Source organism: Onychostoma macrolepis, chromosome 02 (genome assembly GCF_012432095.1).
Source record: "Onychostoma macrolepis isolate SWU-2019 chromosome 02, ASM1243209v1, whole genome shotgun sequence".
Lineage (NCBI taxonomy): Eukaryota > Metazoa > Chordata > Actinopteri > Cypriniformes > Cyprinidae > Onychostoma > Onychostoma macrolepis.
Window position 1 is genome coordinate 9,930,041 of NC_081156.1, and position 22,035 is coordinate 9,952,075.

A 22,035-nucleotide genomic window follows, 5' to 3' on the forward strand; every position below is an offset into this window, starting at 1 on the left:
GGTAGCACTGACTTTAAGTTTGAGTGATTAAAGTCACCTGCAACAATAAAAGCTGCTTCCGGGTGATCAGTCTGTTGTTTACTGATGGCTGCGTGAAGTTCTTTCATAGCAAGCTTGGCATCAGCATCCGGGGAATATAGGCTGCAGTTATAATGGTGGAAGTGAACTCCGCGTAGATAAACGGTCTACATTTAACCATGAGAAACTCAAGGTTAGCTGAACAATGACTCCCAACAATAGCAGAGTTTGTGCACCAAGCTTTGTTAATGTAAATGCACAATCCACCACCTCTGGTCTTACCGAGCCATCTAATGTTCTATCCGCCCGAGTGTGTGGCGTCCGCTAGCTCAATAGCGGTGTCCGGTATTCCGCTGTTTAACCAGGTTTCCGTGAAGATTAGGACGTTACAGTTCAAAAGTTTCTTGCTGTGTGTGATGCTGAGTCGAATCTCCTCCATTTTGTTCACTAGCAACCGTACATTGGCAAGGAAAATGCTGGGTAAAGAGAGCCGGTGTGGTGTTAGCCTTAGCTTAGCTCTTAGTCCTCCACGCTTCCCCCGCCTTTGTTTACGATCTCGACACCGCCTGCGAGCACTTCCGCCCGGCCGGGTAGGGTGCATAGCCTCGGGTGTCCTAGCGATCTCAAGAAGGAGTCGAAGATTGTCCATAAAAATGTCGGAAATTCGCAAACCGATATCCAAAAGCTCACAACGGGTGTACGATGTAAAGGCACAACTGTTCTGCACGAACAGGCCCGAGATGAGTAAGAAAAATACCGCAAAATTGCAAAATCTGGAGAGACCCAATTAAAGCGCTAATTGTCGGAGATTTTAACATTCACGTTGATAATACAAATGATGCGTTAGGACTTGTGTTTACTGACCTAATAAACTCTTTTGGAGTCAAGCAAAACGTCACCGGGCCCACTCATCGTTTCTGTTAAGTATTGCACTCTTATATATTGCACTACGGTATCAGACAAATTACCTATTGTTTTATTTGAAGGTATTAAGGTACGTAAGTGGTGACGTATGTTGTTACGTGTTTACGTCTCTACATTGTACGAGAGCCGATACGAATGTATTATGAAAAAGTTCATGGTGAATAAAAGAGCAAGTTGAAGAGGTGAATAAACCATGAGCAACGTTTTGCTTTTGTTTCCGTAAACGAGTGATGGTGAACTGCGCACTCGACGCTCAACAGGTTATGGGCCCAGTCACGGAAACAAGCGAGTGTTTTTGAGCAAGTTATACGCGACGAATTACGCGTTATTCAGAAAAGAGCTGAAAGACGGCGACTCCACAAAATGGCAAGTAGAGCGACAGGATTCCAGGTACCGCAGCTTTTGTTTGACGGATCAGAAGATAAATATGATCTTTGGGAAACAAGATTTCTAGGTTATCTGCATACTCTAAAGCTAAAAGAGACTATTTTGCATGAGCCCGCTGATGCCGATGCTGAACAGCTAGCTGAAGACAGACGGAAAAATTCTGATTGCTACGCTGAACTGATAAGACTGATAGATGATAAAAGCCTATCACTGATAAGACATGAAGCTGCTGACGATGGCAGGAAAGCCCTGAAAATAATGAAGGAGCATTATTCAGGGAAAAGTAAGCCACGGATAATAAATATGTACACGCTGTTGACCCAGATCCGCATGACTGACAACGAGAGCGTTACCGATTACTTAATAAGAGCAGAGAACATCATCACAGCCTAAGAGATGCAGGAGAAGCCATGAGCGACGGGCTGACCATTGCTATGATTCTCCGCGGGCTACCAGACTCTTTCAAGCCGCTTGCCGTCCACGTTACGCAAAATGAGGACAAAGTTACGTTCACGGACTTCAAAAGACGACTGCGGATTTACGAGGAGGCGGAAAAAATTAAAAGAACAGAAACCACAGATAACGTGATGAAGACACATACGAGACAAGGACGAGGCCCTTCCAAGTCACAAACTAAGGATAGAAAAGATGAAGATGTGACATGTTACAAATGTGGAACAAGAGGGCATAAAGCAAGAAAGTGTTACAAGAGGGTGTGGTGCAACCATTGTAAAAATAGTACACATGCAGAATTCCTGTGCAAGAAAAAGGGTGACCAAGATGGTGCCAGAAAGGTTGCAGATGAACAAGACAGTGATCAAGACCACCTCTTCAAAGCTGAACACTCAGAGTATGAAAGACCGCCAGACAATATAAAGAAGAAAAGTATCATGGTAGATGCCGGAGCAACATCTCACATCGTGAACGACATCAGAAAGTTCAAAACTTTGACAGCTTTTTCAACCAGAGACTCATTCAGTGGAATTAGCCGATGGAACAAAATGCAGCGGAATGGCACAACAAAGAGGAACTGCAGTGATATATTTTCTAGACGACACTGGAAAACATCAAAGAGCACAACTAAGGGACGCACTGTACATGCCTTCATACCCACATGACATTTTTTCAGTAGCAAGGGCAACAAACGGAGGAGCAGCGATTACCTTTAAAAAGGGGGACAGTCAGATGGTTACCAAAGACGGTAGCAAGTTTGACATCCACGAAAGTGGAAATTTGTATTATTTGCCAACTATTGAAAAAAGTGTTGACCAGTGCAAAGTAAGTCATGATTTACAAACGTGGCATGAAATTATGGGTCATTGTAACTTCGAAGATGTACAAAAGTTACAAGGTGTGGTTAGAGGCATGGAGATAAAGGGAAGCATGGTTAGACAAAATTGGTTATGTGAAGTGTGTACGAAGGGAAAATTCACTCAGACAAGAAACAGAGAGCCAGACACAAAGGCAAAGAAACCTTTAGAACTAATTCACACTGATTTGGCCGGCCCTATGCCAACACAGAGAAAAGAAGGGTACAGGTATGCACAGTCTTTGACAGACGATTACTCAGGTACTATGCTAGTGTATTTTCTAAAGTCTAAGGCAGACACAGTACAAGCCACAGAAAAGTTCTTGGCAGACATAGCACCTTATGGAGAAGTCAAGTGCATCCGTTCAGATAACGGCACTGAGTTTAAGAGTCGAGACTTTCAGGCACTGTTAACAAAGAATAAGATTAGACATGAAACGTCTGCACCTTATTCGCCTCACCAGAATGGCACAGCAGAGAGAGGTTGGAGAACACTCTATGACATGAGCAGGTGCTTACTGATTGAGAGTGAGTTACCAGATGAATTGTGGAACTACGCTATGCAAACATCAGTTTACGTGAGAAACAGGTGCTACTGTAGACGGACAAAGAAAACGCCATATGAGCTATTCACGGGCAGAAAGCCAGATGTTTCCATAATGCAGAAATTTGGATCAATATGTTTTGCCTACAAACAAGAGAAAGGTAAACTAGACTCTAGATGTGATCGGGGTCTTTTTATAGGCTACGACAAAACAGTCCAGCTTATCTAGTGTACTATCCTAACACAGGAAGGTCCAAAACATAGGTTGGTGAAGTTCACAACTAGGACAACCAAAGAAAGAGAAACACAGACATCTGAGACAGACACAGAGATTCAGGGACGCAGTGGAAAGTTTAATCTACTTGTCCACTTGCACACGACCAGATTTAAGTTTTGTTGTCAGTAAATTATCTCAGCATTTTGCTGAACCAACAGAACAACACTGGAACACAGTAAAACATGTGTTCAGATACCTTAAAGGTACAGCAGAACAGGGATTATGTTTCAGAAGAAATGTCACAGCAAAATTAGGTCTAAGAGTATATAGTGATGCTGATTGGGCTTCAGACACAAAAGACAGACGTAGTACGTCAGGTTATTGAGTCAGTTTAAATGAAGGAAGTTCTCTGATTTCATGGAAAACCAGAAAACAATCAACAGTGGCACTGTCTACTTGTGAAGCAGAATACATGTCCTTAGCATCAGCCATGCAGGAATGTATCTACTTAGAGCAGTTACTCAGGGATATGGACACATATCAGTACACACAAACAAAGGTGTATGAAGACAACCAAGGTACCATAGCACTAGCCAGAAACCCGATCTGTAGGCAAAGGTGCAAGCACATTGACATCAAGTACCATTTTATAAGGGAAACTGTAAATGATGGCAAGGTAATCTTGGAGTATTGTCCCACTGAGAAAATGATTGCTGACATTATGACGAAGCCAGCAACTAAGCAAAAACTGAAGAGATTTGCTCGAGATATATTTGGGACTTAAGAGTATATGTGTGTTTACATTATTGATGTAAAATAGAAGTCTTATTTGTTTTCATTTTTGTTTTTGTTAGTTTTCTGATAATACAATAAGCTAAGAGCGAGAGGGCGTGTTAAGTATTGCACTCTTATATATTGCACTACGGTATCAGACAAATTACCTATTGTTTTATTTGAAGGTATTAAGGTACGTAAGTGGTGACGTATGTTGTTACGTGTTTACGCCTCTCGTTGTACGAGAGCGATACGAATGTATTGTGAAAAAGTTAATGCTGAATAAAAGAGCAAGTTGAAGAGGTGAATAAACCATGAGCAACGTTTTGCTTTTGTTTCCGTAAACGAGTGATGGTGAACTGCGCACTCGACGCTCAACAGTTTCAATCATACGCTAGATTTAATTATATCGCATGGAATTGATCTTACTGATATAGATATCGTACCTCAAAGTGACGATGTTACTGATCATTTCCTTGTATCATGCATGCTGCATATTACCGATATTAACTATATGGCTCCGCGTTATCGTCTGGGCAGAACTATTGTTCCAGCCACCAAAGATAGTTTCACAAATAACCTGCCTGATTTATCTCAACTGCTCTGTGTACCCATAAATACACGTGAACTAGACGAAATGACTAGCAACATGGGCACTATCTTCTCTAATACATTAGAAGCTGTTGCCCCCCTCAATATGAAAAAGGTTAGAGAAAAACGTACTGCGCCATGGTACAACAGTTATACCCATTCTCTCAAGAAAGAAACTCGTAATCTTGAGCGCAAATGGAGAAAAACTAACTTGGAAGTTTTTAGAATTGCGTGGAAAAACAGTATGTCCAGCTATAGACAGTCTCTAAAAGCTGCCAGGGCAGAGCATATCCACAAACTCATAGATAATAACCAAAACAATCCAAGGTTTTTATTTAGCACAGTGGCTAGACTAACAAATAAACAGACGCCACCCGATCTAAATATTCCCTCACAGTTTAATAGTAATGACTTTATGAATTTCTTCACTGATAAAATAGATAACATTAGAAATACAATAACAAATGTAGGTTCTACACCGTCTAGTACTTCAGTTTCATTCACCGCTCCCAAAGAAAAACTGCAGTGCTTTACAACTATAGGACAGGAAGAGCTAAATAAACTTATCACTGCATCTAAACCAACAACATGTTTATTAGATCCTGTACCCACTAAACTACTGAAAGAGTTGTTACCTGTAGCAGAAGAACCGCTTCTCAATATTATTAACTCATCGTTATCTTTAGGTCACGTCCCAAAACCATTCAAGCTGGCGGTTATTAAGTCTCTTATTAAGAAACCACAACTAGATTCTAGTGAACTGGCAAATTTCAGACCCATTTCAAATCTGCCGTTTATGTCTAAAATTTTAGAAAAAGTTGTGTCTGCTCAATTGTGCTGCTTCTTGCAAAAAAATGATCTCCATGACGAATTTCAGTCAGGTTTCAGGCCTCACCATAGCACAGAAACTGCACTTGTTAAAATTACAAATGACTTGCTACTTGCGTCAGACCAAGGCTGCACCTCATTGCTAGTTTTACTTGATCTTAGTGCTGCGTTTGACACTATAGACCATGACATACTCATAGATCGATTACAAAACTATACGGGTATTCAAGGGCAGGCTTTAAGATGGTTTAGATCCTACCTATCCGATCGCTACCACTTTGTTTATTTAAACGGGGAGTCATCTCAACTATCACCAGTAAAGTATGGAGTACCACAAGGATCTGTCCTAGGTCCTCTGCTATTTTCAATATACATGTTGCCCCTTGGTGATATTATTAGAAAATACGGGATTAGTTATCATTGTTATGCTGATGATACTCAACTATATATCTCAAGAAGACCAGATGAAACGTCTGAACTATCTAAGCTAATAGATTGTGTTAAAAATGTAAAAGATTGGATGACCAATAATTTCCTCCTATTAAATTCGGATAAGACCGAGATATTACTTATTGGTCCAAAAACAGTACTCAGAATCTCTTGGATTACAATTTGCAACTAGACGGATGTACTGTTACGTCCTCTACAGTCAAAAATCTGGGTGTTACATTAGACAGCAACTTGTCCTTTGAAAATCATATTTCCCATGTTACAAAAACAGCATTCTTCCATCTTAGAAACATTGCCAAGCTTCGAAACATGATGTTTCAGATCCAGAAAAGCTAGTTCATGCATTCATGACCTCTAGACTGGACTATTGTAATGCACTGTTAGGTGGTTGTCCGGCATCTTCAATAAACAAGCTACAGATAGTCCAAAATGCAGCGGCTAGAGTCCTTACCAGGTCAAGAAAATATGATCATATTACCCCAATTTTACAGTCTCTGCACTGGCTACCTATTAAGTTCCGGATCAATTACAAAATATTATTACTTGCCTATAAGGCACTAAATGGTTTATCTCCTGCGTACCTAACTAGGTACCACGTGTACCACGCTACAATCCAACCCGCTCCCTAAGGTCGCAAAATTCTGGACTTTTGGTAGTACCTAGGATAGCAAAGTCCACTAAAGGAGGTAGAGCTTTTTCACATTTGGCTCCCAAACTCTGGAATAGCCTTCCTGATAACGTTCAGGGTTCAGACACACTCTCTCTGTTTAAATCTAGATTAAAGACACATCTCTTTAGCCAAGCATTCACATAATGCATCTTATAATCTTGTACTGCATTTATATCTGATCAAATGTACATTATAATTCTTTAGATTGGGTTGAACAAATCATTTTTGCTTGAATAGAACAGCAGCTACGCTAATTATGTCTCTATCTGTTTCTCTGATTCTGCCGAACTAGGAATTACTGAAGCGTCAGTCTGGATCCAACCCTTAAAAAGATTCGAGATGACCAAACACCTGAGAAGAGATGATGGCAACACCACAGAGGACCATGGAGGATGCCAACCCTCAGACAACACATAATTACCAAGTTAAGTCTGTCATAACTTAAATATATTGGGTTTCTTCTGTGTGTATGTGTATATGTATGTATATATATGTGCATGTGTGCGTGTGTGTATGCATATATATAGTAGAAACTTAATTTCCTGTAAAGCTGCTTTGCAACGATTGTATCGTAAAAAGCGCTATACAAATAAACTTCAATTAATATTGTGGTGACAGTTTTGACACTTTATAAAATAATTCTTGGTGTAAGAACTTTTTAGATTAAAATATTTTCTTACAGAGAGCATATAGACTTTTCAGTGCTTCAGATCTTATCAGCGAGGAAAGTGACATCATTTCCTGTATCTTACATAGTTGATGCAAGATTTACTGTCACACATTTTATAAGAAAAAGTTATTTTTAAAACAAATAATGTTTTAGAATTAGGAAAATTACTCTTTAGGGTTTTTATAAATAAAATGAATGAAATATTAACAAATGAAAAGTAGCCTATAATAAAATATTTTGATTACACAATGATACATGATGGAAAAAAATGCACTGACTAATTATATTATTATGGACTGTAACATCTTGTAATTGAGTAACACAATATTAAAATAATTAAAAAAATATATCCATTTGAAAAAAGCAGAAAACATAATGACTTTGGACACCAAATGTACCTGCAATTATAGAATCACTCACTTGTCATTTATTACAGTCTCTCGCGTAAAAACAGCTTGAGATTAGACACGTGATATATAAATAACTGCTAAGTGTTATTGTTTTGTTTTTTTCAGAAATATTTTATAAAACCATATATAAGCCATTTGTTGCTTTGGTTGTGCTAGCATTCCATTAGAACCAGTCCAGTGTCTGTATGAGGCTGACATCTAGTGGACATTTCTATTATCCGGGAATTTACAGACACGCCTGTTGTTCCGTCTCTCAGACACAGAACCAGGAAGAATCAGAGAAACCGAAACTTAAGTGCTGTTGTCCTGTTGCAACTTTATATCAGCCTCACATGCAGGAAAATGGCAGAAGCCCGTATTTCAGTGGAGCAGTTCTTGTGTCCGGTGTGTCTGGATCTCCTGAAGGATCCAGTGGCCATCCAGTGTGGACACAGTTACTGTAAGAGCTGTATTACAGACTGCTGGGATCAGGAGGATGAGAAGAGAGTCTACAGCTGCCCTCAGTGCAGACAGACCTTCAGTCCAAGACCTATTTTAGGTAAAAACACCATCTTGGCTGAAATGGTGGAGAAACTGAAGAAGACTAATCTTCAAAGTGTGGTTCCTGCTGGAGCTGGAGATGTTCAGTGTGACGTCTGTACTGGAAGAAAACACAAAGCTGTCAAGTCCTGTCTGGTGTGTCTGAACTCTTACTGTCAGAATCACCTCGAACAACATGAGAGTTTGTTTAAAGGAAAGAGACACAATCTGACTGAAGCCACTGGACGACTGCAGGAGATGATCTGCCAGAAACATGAGAAGCTCCTCGAGGTTTTCTGTCGCACTGATCAGAAATGTATATGTGTGCTGTGTATGGATGAACATAAAAACCACGACACTGTATCAGCTGCAGCACAGAGGACAGAGAAACAGGTGAGGACTGATGAGAAATTAAACTTATGATTAATTCATGATTTTATTCTTTAAGAGATAATAAAGAGGTAACAATATTATTTGTTCTTTAACAACAAATAATTATCATTAACAGTTAATAATAAACCTTAATGGTGCAATCAATGCTTGTAACAATGAAAGGGTTTATTTTGCAATAATGATCACAACTAGAAGTAGTACTAGTACACATTATATTAGTATTCATATCAATATTAGTTCAGGAGGTATTCACATGCTAATTTTGAATAAATAAATAAATTCACGCAACCTTTATATAATCATTTTGTGGTACGGTGTACGGTGTAACATATTTAAGCATTATTTCCTCAACAGAGAGACTTGAAGGAGACGCAGAAGACGTTCCAGCAGAGAATCCAGCAGAGAGAGAAAGATCTCCAGCAGCTGAGAGAGGCTGTGGAGTCTCAGAAGGTGAGTCTGGAGAAGAAGAGAAGTTTGTCTCAGTCTCAGTTCAGACTCACTGAAGCCTGAATCACTGTGTGTCCTAACAGCGCTCTGCACAGACAGCAGTGGAGGACAGCGAGAGGATCTTTACTGAGCTCATCCGCTCCATTGAGAGAAGCCGCTCTGAGCTGATACGGCTGATCAGAGATCAGGAAAAGCAAGCAGTGAGTCGAGCTGAAGGACGACTGGAGCGACTGGAGCAGGAGATCAATGATCTGAGGAGGAGAGACGCTGAGCTGGAGCAGCTTTCACACACACAGGATCACATCCAGTTCCTGCAGGTAACACACATCTAGAAGAACAGGGTCATAGTGGACTTGAGCAGATCCTGCTGTGACACCAGACTCACAGAGAAACATTTCATGAGTGTCTTATTATATAATCATCAGTCAGACTCTCATATCTCACTGTAAAAAACAATTCCGTAAAAACTGAGAATTTGCTGGCAGAAAATTACCAGGACATTTTCTGGTAAATTAAATTCTGTAGATTTACATTTTCTTCTGTACCATAAACGGACAATCCGTTACGCAAAAATTTCTAAAAAAAATGATAACATAGGCCCTATCTTTAGCAGCAAATAGATCCAGCACAATATGTACAAATTTAACATGGTTTGTTTTTACCTCGTGTAAACATTTTTAAAACTGTGTTCAGTAGCTTTTATTTGCCTTTAACAGGTGAAGACAAAAATATTATGACATCAATTAATTTAACAATATGTAAAGCACCGTTGAAAATGCTTGTATTATGGAAAACATATTAGTTTTAAACAGCAACAGGCAGAAAAAAGAAAACATGAGCAGGTACTCGTACAATATTGGTGTTGCACCAAATAGTGGTCACAAAGATAAACTTCACTGTGAAACAGTCAAGATTCAAAACATTTTCAGATACATGGGAAAACATTTATACAAAGACAGGGCTGTCGTTAATAACAACTGCTATAGACTTATAGTCAATAGTCAAGTGAAATGTTATTTAAAAGGACAGTTCACCCAAAATGAATTCTGTCATCTACAACTGACATGGTACTGCAAAAAAAAAAAAACTTTATACAGCATTTGAAAATAAAGAACAAAAATTCATGCACTCATGCCTCACATTTCAATGTGAAACTAAGAGAACTATACAATCTAAATTAAGAGCAGGGCTCCAAGTGTTTGTGTGCTTTTAGTATCTCTTGCCATGTGCCAGCTTGAGGAAACTACTTTTTTTATTTTCTTTTGCTGCATGTTCGGTCCAAGTTCCATGTTGAGATTTGAAAAAAGCTCAAATTGTCCATGGATTCTCAAAGTTGTTCATACATGAGTCTTGGAAGCGTAGGTTCCCTTCATCTGAACCGTCGACCCTCGTTCAGGATTTCTTCACAGGAAGACTAGAAATTATAAGAAATGAAATGAATGAAAGTGAAGTACAGAGTAACGTGCAGAACAGGTTGAGATTGAATTATCAAGTTCCAGTTCAAACATTGTTTATAAAATGCTAAACTTGAATTTCTAGTGGTTTCCAATTGCATCCGTCATGTGATCTTGTCAACAATGTTTTATGATATACTTAAAGGGTTACTCCACCCCAAAATGTTTGTGTCATTAATCACTTACCCCCATGTCGTTCCAAACCCATAAAAGCTTTGTTCGTCTTCGGAACACTATTTAAGCTATTTTGGATGAAATATGACTGTCCCATTGACTGCCAAGTAAATTACACTGTCAAGGCCCAGAGAAGCATGAAAAGCATCGTCAAAACAGTCAAGTCAAGTCAAGTCACCTTTATTTATATAGCGCTTTTACAATACAGATTGTGTCAAAGCACTTAACAGTATCAAATTGGAGGATAGAGTGTCAGTAATGTATAATGATAAGATTAAACACTCAATTTTCATTTAGGCATTTCATTATTGAATTCAGAGATGTCATTGTCTAGCTCAGTTTAGTTTAAATAGTATCTGTGCAATCAAATCGGCGATAATCGCTAGAAATTAAGTGTCCCCAACTGAGCAAGCCAGAGGCGACAGCGGCAAGGAACCAAAACTCCCTCTGAGACAGAATGGAGAAAAAAACCTTGGGAGAAACCAGGCTCAGTCGGGGGGCCAGTTCTCCTCTGACCAGACGAAACCCGCAGTTCAAAAGTTTCTATTTCTATTTTAATTTTGTTGCAATTTCTAACAATAGTAGTATTATGTAGTTAGGTATTTTATTATATTTTAGTTATTTTGTTATTTTTGGTTGATATATCTGGGGATATATCTCTGGGGTCATCCGGCGTCCTGGTCTCCGCCGACGATCAGGGCCGCAGACGCCACCTCCGGCGCCGACCCACCATCTGATCGGACACGGACCGAGAAACAGACTAGGAAAGAAACAGACAAACATTAGCGCAGATGCCATTCAACTTACGATGTAACGAGTACATCGTGTGTTATGGGGAGTGTTCGGTTCGGTTGATCTAATTAATGCAGCCTAACAATCCTTTAACGGATTTGAATAATAGAAGCGTATTAATGTGTTATGTGTAAGCCAGGCTAAAGAGATGGGTCTTTAATCTAGATTTAAACTGACAGAGTGTGTCTGCCTCCCGAACAGTGTTAGGTAGACTGTTCCAGAGTTTGGGTGCTAAATAGGAAAAGGATCTGCCGCCCGCAGTCGATTTTGATATTCTAGGTATTATCAAGCGGCCAGAGTTTTGAGAACGCAGCGGACGTGGAGGACTATAATGCGATAAGAGCTCGCTCAAGTACTGAGGAGCTAAACCATTCAGGGCTTTATAAGTAATTAACAAGATTTTAAAATCTATCCGATGCTTGATAGGGAGCCAGTGCAGTGTTGACAGAACCGGGCTAATATGGTCATATTTCCTGGTTCTAGTAAGGACTCTAGCTGCTGCATTTTGGACCAACTGTAGTTTGTTGATCAAGCGTGCAGAACAACCACCCAATAAAGCATTACAATAGTCTAACCTTGAGGTCATAAACGCATGAATTAACATTTCTGCATTTGACGTTGAGAGCATTGGTCGCAATTTAGATATGCTTTTGAGATGAAAAATGCAGTTTTACAGATGCTAGAAACATGGCTTTCAAATGACAGATTGCTATCGAACAGCACACCTAGGTTCCTGACTGATGAAGAAGAATTGACAGAGCAGCCGTCAAGTGTTAGATAATGTTCTAGGTTACATGTGGGATTTTTAGGTCCGATAATTAACACCTCTGTTTTTTCAGAATTTAGCAGTAAAAATTACTCGTCATCCAGTTTTTATATCGACTATGCATTCCGTTAGTTTCTCAATTTGGTGCGTTTCACCGGGCACGAAGAAATATAGAGCTGAGTATCATCAGCATAACAGTGAAAGCTAACACCATGTCTCCTGATAATATCTCCCAAGGGTAACATATAGGCGTGAAAAGTAACGGCCCTAGTACTGAGCCTTGAGGTACTCCATACTGCACTTGTGATCGATATGATACCTCTTCATTCACTGCTACGAACTGATGGCGGTCAGATAAGTACGATTTGAACCATGCTAAGGCACTTCCACTAATGCCAACAAAGTTTTGTAGTCTATTCAAAAGAATGTTGTGGTCGATAGTGTCGACGCAGCGCTAAGATCCAGTAGAACTAATAAAGAGATACAACCACAATCAGATGATAGAAGCAGGTCATTTGTAACTCTAATGAGAGCAGTCTCAGTACTATGATACGATCTAAATCCTGACTGGAATTCCTCACAGATATCATTTTCTCTAGGAAGGACTATAATTGTGAGGATACTACCTTTTCTAGTATCTTTGACAGAAAAGGAGATTTGAGATCGGTCTGTAATTAACTAGATCTTTGGGGTCAAGTTGTGGTTTTTAATGAGAGGCTTAATAACAGCCAATTTGAAGGTTTTGGGGACATATCCTAATGACAGTGATGAATTAATAATAGCCAAAAGAGGATCTATGACTTCTGGAAGCAGCTCTTTTAGTAGTTTAGATGGAATCGGGTCTAACATACATGTTGTTGGTTTAGATGATTTAACAAGTTTATACAATTCTTCCTCTCCTACAGTAGAGAATGAGTGGAATTGTTCCTCAGGGGGTCTATAGTGCGCTATCTGATGCGATACTGTAGCTGACGGCTGCAGGGATATAATTTTATCTCTGATAGTATCGATCTTGGAAGTGAAGTAGTTCATAAAGTCATTACTGCTATGCTCTTGGGAAATGCCAACACCTGTTGATGCTTGATTTTTCATTAATTTAGTTACTGTATTGAATAAATAACGGGGTTATGTTTGTTTTCTTCTAGAAGAGACGAAAAGTAATCAGATCTAGCAGTTTTAATGCTTTTCTGTAGGATAGGGTACTTTCCGCCAAGCTAAACGAAATACCTCTAATTTAGTTTTCCTCCAGCTGCGCTCCATTTTCCGGGCTGCTCTCTTTAGGGCGAGTGTGCTCATTATACCACGGTGTTGGACTCTTATCCTTAATCTTCCTTAAGCGTAAAGGAGCAACCGCATCTAAAGTGCTAGAAAAGAGAGAGTCCATAGTTCCTGTTACATCATCAAGTTGTTCTGAGCTATTGGATATGCTGAGGAACTGAGATAAGTCAGGAAGATTATTTATAAAGCAGTCTTTTGTGGTAGAGGTAATGGTTCTACCATATTTGTAACAAGAAGTTGGCTTTACAGCTTTAGCTATATGGAATATACAGGAGACTAGATAATGATCTGAGATATCATCGCTCTGCTGCAAAATTTCAACGCCACTGACATCAATTCCATGTGACAGTATTAAATCTAGAGTATGATTTCGACAATGAGTAGGTCCTGACACGTGTTGTTTAACACCAATTGAGTTTAGAATGTCTATAAATGCTGATCCCAACGAATCTCTATCATTATCAACATGGATATTAAAATCACCAACGATTAGGACTTTATCTGCAGTCAGCACTAACTCCGATAGAAGATCAGAAAATTCTTTAATAAAGTCTGTATGGTGCCCTGGTGGCCTGTATACAGTAGCCAGTACAAACATCACAGGGATTTATCATTAACACTTGTTTCTTTGGATAACGTTATATGAAGCACCATTACTTGAATCTAATTATACTTGAAACCCAACCTCTGAGAGATACTGAAAATATTTCTATAAATTGTAGCAACACCTCCCCCTTTACCTTTTGGACGCGGTTCATGCTTGTAACAGTAATCTTGGGGTGTAGACTCGTTTAAAGTAATGTAATCATCTTGTTTTAGCCAGGTTTCTGTCAGACAAAGCACATCTAGTTTATGGTCAGTGAACATATCATTTACAAAAAGTGCTTTTGAAGAAAGGGATCTAATATTTAATAAGCCAAGCTTTATCATGTGTTTATCTGTATTATATCGTTTTTTTATTTGTTGAACATCAATTAAATTGTTACTATTACTTTGGTTTGGATGTTTTCTGTATTTTCTAGTTCGGGGAACAGACACAGTCTCTATAGAGTGATATCTAGGTGAAAAAGTTTCTATGTGCTGAGAGTTAACTGACTTTGGTGGCGTGAGGCGGCTAGCAGACGATCGGTTTAGCCAGTCTGTCTGCTTCCTGACCTGGGCTCCTGACCAAAACAGTCCTTCTGCCATCAGTGGTTCAATCTGAACTTTATGAAGTGACGAGAATACGTTTTGTACACTGTTACGTGCTAGCCCTCTTTTTGTCTAGAGGTAATGGGCATAGCAGTAACAAACTTTGGAGAGAGAAAGCACAGGGGCCTCTTGTCTCCAGCCCCAATGACACACCTCCAAACAAAATAACTTGTTATTGTTTATTATTAAATCATAAGAAAAAGATAAAAGGAAACATACTTCAGGAGGGGGCAAAGGCCAGCATAAAAGATTTCTAACTCCGTTTTAAACATAACTTATCTATACATAAATCAAAAACAAATGAATAACAAAATCAACTTCCCTAACTCCTTGACTACCCAGATAACCAGGAGAAAAGCAATTAAAGAAAGAAGGCACCCACCTCCCTACAAGTTTCCTTACAAAACTCTTAAATCCTAAACAAATGTACAAATCTACAACTAAATTCACAGTAACACCAATGGTTAGCACTCAAAAGCAACAAAAAGTTATCTGGAGCCAGCGAAAAGAAGTCCATGTGACAGGTTACAAACTGCATCCCTCACCCTCACCCTCTCCCTCACCCTCCCTCTCCCTCCCCTCCTCTCCCTCTCCCTCACCCTCTCCCTCACCTCTCCATCTCCATCTCCCTCACCTCTCCCTCTCCCTCACCCTCACCCTCACCCTCCCTCTCCTCTCCTCTCCCTCTCCCTCACCCTCTCCTCTCCTCTCCCTCACCCTCTCCCTCACCTCTCCCTCTCCTCACCCTCTCCTCTCCCTCACCCTCACCTCACCCTCACCTCTCCCTCACCCTCACCCTCACCCTCACCTCACCCTCACCCTCTCCCTCACCCTCACCCTCTCCCCATGGTTTTTGTCCCATGATTCATAGTTTAATTTAAATTTGGGGCCCCAGATTTCACATCCATAGAGGAGAATGGGTTTGATGATGCTATCGAAGATTTTCAGCCACAGTTTAATGGGTGGGTTGAATCTGAACAGGGGTCGTCTTATACTGTAAAAAGCCCTGCGTGCCTTATCCGTCAGATCTTTGATTGCAGTATTGAGCTGGCCAGAGGCTGAGATCGTCAGACCCAAATAATTATAACAGGTGACGTGATTAAGAATTGTTCCACCGATTGTGAACTCATATTTTTGTCAGCAAGACGAGGCTTTTTCTGAAAGATCATGATTTTGACTTCTCCATGTTTATCGGTAAGGCCCAATCGTTACTGTACTGTTCCAGAATGGAGAGGCTCTGGTGCAGCCCCTCTTCATGAGGAGACAAGAGCAGAAGATCGTCTGCATACAGGAGGCATTTGATTTCTCTGCCCTCGAGGGTCAGACCAGGACCAGAGGACTTATCAAGTGCTGATGCCAGTTCATTAATATAGATATTAAATAGAGTCGGGCTGAGGCTGCAGCCTTGACGGACTCCTTTCGCCTGACTGAAATTATCGGTTCGCTTGTCGCTGATTTTGACACAGCATTTGTTCCGTTGTATATGTCCTTTATGATGTCATATGTCCTTCCTCCTATTCCACTCTGGATAAGTTTTAGGAAAAGTCCATCGTGCCACACCGAATCGAAGGCTTTTTGGAAATCAATGAAGCAACCAAATATTTTTCCTTGTTTTGTCTGCTGAACGTATTTTTGTATGAGAGTGTGGAGTGTGTAAATGTGATCTGATGTTCTTTGTTTAGGCATAAATCCAATTTGACAGTTGTTTATAATTTTGTGTTCTTGAATGAACTGAACTAATCTGTCATTAATAATCGAGCAGAATAGTTTTCCGAGGTTGCTGCTGACTGTGATGCCTCTATAATTGTTTGGGTCGTACTTCTCACCTTGTTTAAATATTGGAGTTATTAGATTTTCTTTCCAGATTTCGAAAGTGTCCTGATTTTAGTGCGAGATTGAATAATTTCAGAATAGCATCTTTCAATTTGGAGCTGCTGTGTTTCAGCATCTCGTTAGATATTCCATCCAAGCCACAGGATTTTTTATTTTTTAGGGATTTCATTTTGTCTATTAGTTCATTTAATGCTATGGGTTTGTCTAGATGGTTTAGCTGCTCTTTAATGGTGAATTCTAGGTCGTGTAGTTCAGAGGTCAGATGTTTTGGGGTAAGGGTAGGTTCATTTTGTGAAAAGAGTTTTCCGAAATGTTCAGTCCAGATGTTTGGGTCGTGGATGGGAATGTGTTTAGCTTCTCTGGATTTATCTAAATTATTCCATAATTCCCAAAAAGAATTTTGATCGACTGCCTCCTCGATCTTGTTGAGCTTTATCTTCATGTGATCAGCTTTTTCTGTATTAGCAGTGACTTGTATATCTTAAGGGTTTGTTGATATGTGGCTCGTGTTTGTTGGTTTGCAGGGTCTCTGTGTTTTTTATTTGATAATGATCGTAATTCTTTTCTTAGTTTTTGGCATTCTTTATCAAACCAACCAGCTTTAGCGATTTCCTTTTTACATCTGTAATGTTTTCTTTTTCTCAGGGCTTTTCTGACTACGGTGAGAAAATTGAAGTTAATTGTTCTGTTGCTAAATTGATCATTTTCTTCTCTTCACCAAATGAAGTCAGTAGAAATGAGTCCATCATGTTCTCCACATGAGTGCTGTGGAGCTCGGCTTCGTACTGGGCAGGACGGTCTTTACTCCATATAAATTTGGAGGGGAGGGGGTACAGTTTGACCTTCTGCTCTGAAGATGGCAGAAGATTCACTGACGTGTTCAGACTGAGGACTATGTGGCTGTGGTCTGATAACGGTAGCTGTGGCATCACTGTGAAATAGTTGATTTTGCTTTGGTCTAGATCCGTAATGGCGTAGTCTACTGTGCTGCTGCCCAGACAGGAGCAGTAGGTGAGTCGACCCAGAGAGTCACCCTTTATTCTGCCGTTAACTATGTATAGACCCAGGCTTTTGCAGAGCTGCAGGAGCTTTTTTCCGTGTCTGTTTACTGTGTTGTCATAATTCTGTCGTGCTTTAGTAAAACGTTTTTGTTGGTACGTATGTGAACTGTTAATATATTTATCTCCATCTGAACTAATGTAGTCCGCTTCTCTCCCTGTTCTAGCGTTCAGATCCTCCATTAACAGCACTGGGCCTCGAGACTGAAAGTATATGATCTCTGACTGTAGAGTTGAGAAGGTGTCTTCATTATAATAAGGCGACTCACGTGGGGGGATATATGTGGAACATAGGTACAGGCCCTCATCTAAACACAAAATCTCTTTTTTAAGTTTTATCCAAATATGTGTTTTTCCTTTTTTCACAGGCTGAATATACTGCCACAGATGGTCTTTGAACCAAACTATGATTCCTCCTGAATCTCTTCCGTTTTAACATTAGGCTGTTTGATTGAGGGATACGCAGCTCTCTGTAGTTTGAGGGTGTAGGATTTGGAGTCTAAACGACTCCACGTCTCAAGTAATATAATTATATCTGAACTATATACAATATTAACAAAATCAGAGTTAGTAATTTTCTCCCAAAAGCTGAAGAGAACATCCCTTGAATATTGTAACATGTGATTTTAAACGATGACATTGAGTATTATTGTAATTACCAGAATAATGTATGAGTTCATGACACAATCATATAAATATATAGATTAGTCAATTAAAAGATGATATAGAGAATATAGAGAAATACAGTGAGTGGGTCTATTTTACAAATGTTACATTTAAAAATAAACAAGTAAATAAGCAAAAAAATAAAATAAATAAATAAGTCATTAAGAAATAATGATCATTCTTGACTATAGACCCATCTTGTGCTTAAGTTAATAGATTATCACATATAATTTTCAGCATGTTTTTGATCTGGATGAGGTCAGTGGAGTCTGATGTACCTCGTCGTGCCGCTACAGCGGCGTCGCTGCCGGGAAGCTGCCCAGCTCTCTCCTCCCGGTCCGGATGTGTCTTCTGAGGGCGGTTCAGGGTCGATGCCTTGATGGTTTTGCAAACAGTCTCATGCCCTCTCGGTGGATGTGGATATGGTCGTAGAGATGCTGATGTGTGATTTGCTGATGGTTGGCTATGTGGACATTCGGTATTGGGGCACAGATGTTAGCTATCTCCACGTTGATGTTGTTGATGATCCTTTGTGGCACGTCTCTGCGAGGTAGAAGACTCGAGATGATGACTTTGGCTCTGGGGTAGATCCTGCTAGCTGTTCTCACCACGCTGGTCAGGGCTTTTGTGACGTCCACCCTTCTGGTGCTGAGGTCGTTTGTTCCGGTGTGAATAATAATGTGTGACGGGGCACCCAATGCACCCTCTTGCAGCAGTCTTAAAGCAGAGTGTGAGGTGGGACACCAGAACTTCTTCACGGATCTCCCCGGAAACAGTCGTCTGGGGTCAAGATGGTGGCCGTTGGAGTCGCAGAGGATGACGATGTTGTCTTTTCTCTCCTGTTCTCTGCCGTTGCTCGTGAATGATGATGATGTTGTAGTCGGTGGATGAATCTGAGTGCTGCTGAGGTTCTGATGGGCTTGAGGAGACTGACGGGTGGCAGGGGTGAAGGAGCTCCGAGACTGTGTGCTGACACGCTGCTGTTGAGCTGAGTTTGTGGAGGTGCTGGGTGTTTGTGATCTGACACGCCTCTGGTGTTGAGTTGTGGTCGTGGGGCTGCTGTGGGGTCGTGTGCTGACACACTGCTGCTGTTGTATTGTGTGCAGCTGGGTTCTGGTCTCCTCCAGCCGTCTCTCCAGAGTGTGGCCGTGTTGTTCTCTTCTGGTCAGTTCCTCTCTCACCCTCCTCAGCTCCTGCCGCAGCTCTTGATTGTCCTCCTCCAGGTGTCTTACAGCAGAGCAGAGTTGTTGAAGCTGTTGCACACTGGTCAGGTTCAGGAGCTGATGAAGGTTGTTGTTCGTTTCCTCTTTAAACAGGAAGAAGTCCTGCTCCAGCTCAGCGATGTTATCTCTCAAAGCCTTTATCTTGGGAGACGAGGAGTGCTGGTGTGCCCATGTGTTCTTGAGCTGGGGTCAGTGATGGTAACTGAGGTTGTGCCGGCCTCCTCTTCTGCTTGGCTCTTTACTTCAGGAGCTTTCTTAATTTTCTGAACCTCCCCTTTAAGATTTCTGAAGTTCCTCTGGAATTCATTGAGGCTGGTTTCTAGTCCCTGGACCATGACTGTGCCATTGTGATAAAGGTTCACAGTCAGCTTTGTGTCGTCTCCTTCCAGGGTGAGTTGTCTACCTTTGCTGATGCCTCCTTTCCTCATACATGTCATGGCGGAGCAGAGGACGGTGTGCCAGGATGATGGGTGTTCGTAAAGAAGAGCAGGTTACACCGGACTCTGTTGTTTTCTGGTCCACTGTAGTCAGATAACAGTGTCTCTGGGTTCTCTCTCAGGATCATTTCTTTCATCTTTTTCTTGTCTTTGGCAGATTTAACTTCTGCTGGATATATTATCTCCAGCTCCTCTTCATTTTTGAAAAATGCCTCTGCTTTAGATAGGCCCATTTTGTTCTCAACTGAATTAACTGCCACGGAATGTTAGCTTGGCTAGCAGGCGCTTGATGTACTGATTATATTGCAGTTTTCAGTTGATATCAATAAAAATTACTTTTTAGAGGTCTTACCTTAATAATCTTCTGCCTCTATTGTTTACAGTTAGGTATCCAATTATTTAATCAAGATTTGAGTCATTAAAACATACATTCTCTGGTAAAATGTTGTTAAATCAGGAGCTGATTATTTTGTTGCCAACTCCCATCATAACCATGGTAACACTCCCTCTCCCTCACCCTCTCCCTCTCCCTCTCCCTCACCCTCACCCTCTCCCTCTCCTCTCCTCTCCCTCACCTCTCCCTCTCCTCTCCTCTCCCTCACCCTCACCCTCTCCTCTCCCTCTCCTCTCCCTCACCCTCTCCTCTCCCTCACCCTCACCTCACCTCTCCTCTCCCTCACCTCTCCCTCTCTCGCTCTCTGTGCGCATGTGCGGAGTGTTCGGGAGTGTGGGTAGTGGGAGTAATTAGAGTTCAGGAGCACGCTTTTGAGAGTTTGTTTTACTTTTGAATCTATTTTTCGTTTTCTTTTTTGTAGATTTCGTTAAAGGATTAAAATTGTTTTATAAAACTTTTGAGCACTGACTGAGGTCAGCAAACTTAGATAGGAAAATGGGGTCAAGCGGAGACTTCTCACACTTGACTCTTAGGCACGGTTTGAAATGCACACCTGATGACTTATCAAGTGCTGATGCCAGTTCATTAATATAGATATTAAATAGAGTCGGGCTGAGGCTGCAGCCTTGACGGACTCCTTTCGCCTGACTGAAATTATCGGTTCGCTTGTCGCTGATTTTGACACAGCATTTGTTCCCGTTGTATATGTCCTTTATGATGTCATATGTCCTTCCTCCTATTCCACTCTGGATAAGTTTTAGGAAAAGTCCATCGTGCCACACCGAATCGAAGGCTTTTTGGAAATCAATGAAGCAACCAAATATTTTTCCTTGTTTTGTCTGCTGAACGTATTTTTGTATGAGAGTGTGGAGTGTGTAAATGTGATCTGATGTTCTTTGTTTAGGCATAAATCCAATTTGACAGTTGTTTATAATTTTGTGTTCTTGAATGAACTGAACTAATCTGTCATTAATAATCGAGCAGAATAGTTTTCCGAGGTTGCTGCTGACTGTGATGCCTCTATAATTGTTTGGGTCGTACTTCTCACCTTGTTTAAATATTGGAGTTATTAGATTTTCTTTCCAGATTTCGGGAAAGTGTCCTGATTTTAGTGCGAGATTGAATAATTTCAGAATAGCATCTTTCAATTTGGAGCTGCTGTGTTTCAGCATCTCGTTAGATATTCCATCCAAGCCACAGGATTTTTTATTTTTTAGGGATTTCATTTTGTCTATTAGTTCATTTAATGCTATGGGTTTGTCTAGATGGTTTAGCTGCTCTTTAATGGTGAATTCTAGGTCGTGTAGTTCAGAGGTCAGATGTTTTTGGGTAAGGGTAGGTTCATTTTGTGAAAAGAGTTTTCCGAAATGTTCAGTCCAGATGTTTGGGTCGTGGATGGGAATGTGTTTAGCTTCTCTGGATTTATCTAAATTATTCCATAATTCCCAAAAAGAATTTTGATCGACTGCCTCCTCGATCTTGTTGAGCTTTATCTTCATGTGATCAGCTTTTTTCTGTATTAGCAGTGACTTGTATATCTTAAGGGTTTGTTGATATGTGGCTCGTGTTTGTTGGTTTGCAGGGTCTCTGTGTTTTTTATTTGATAATGATCGTAATT

At 40.5% G+C, this 22,035-nt stretch overlaps 1 pseudogene; it reads left to right on the plus strand.

The window, feature by feature from the left end:
• LOC131522177 (tripartite motif-containing protein 16-like) overlaps nucleotides 1-22,035 on the plus strand; it is a 52,009-nt pseudogene that overhangs the window by 17,546 nt on the left and 12,428 nt on the right.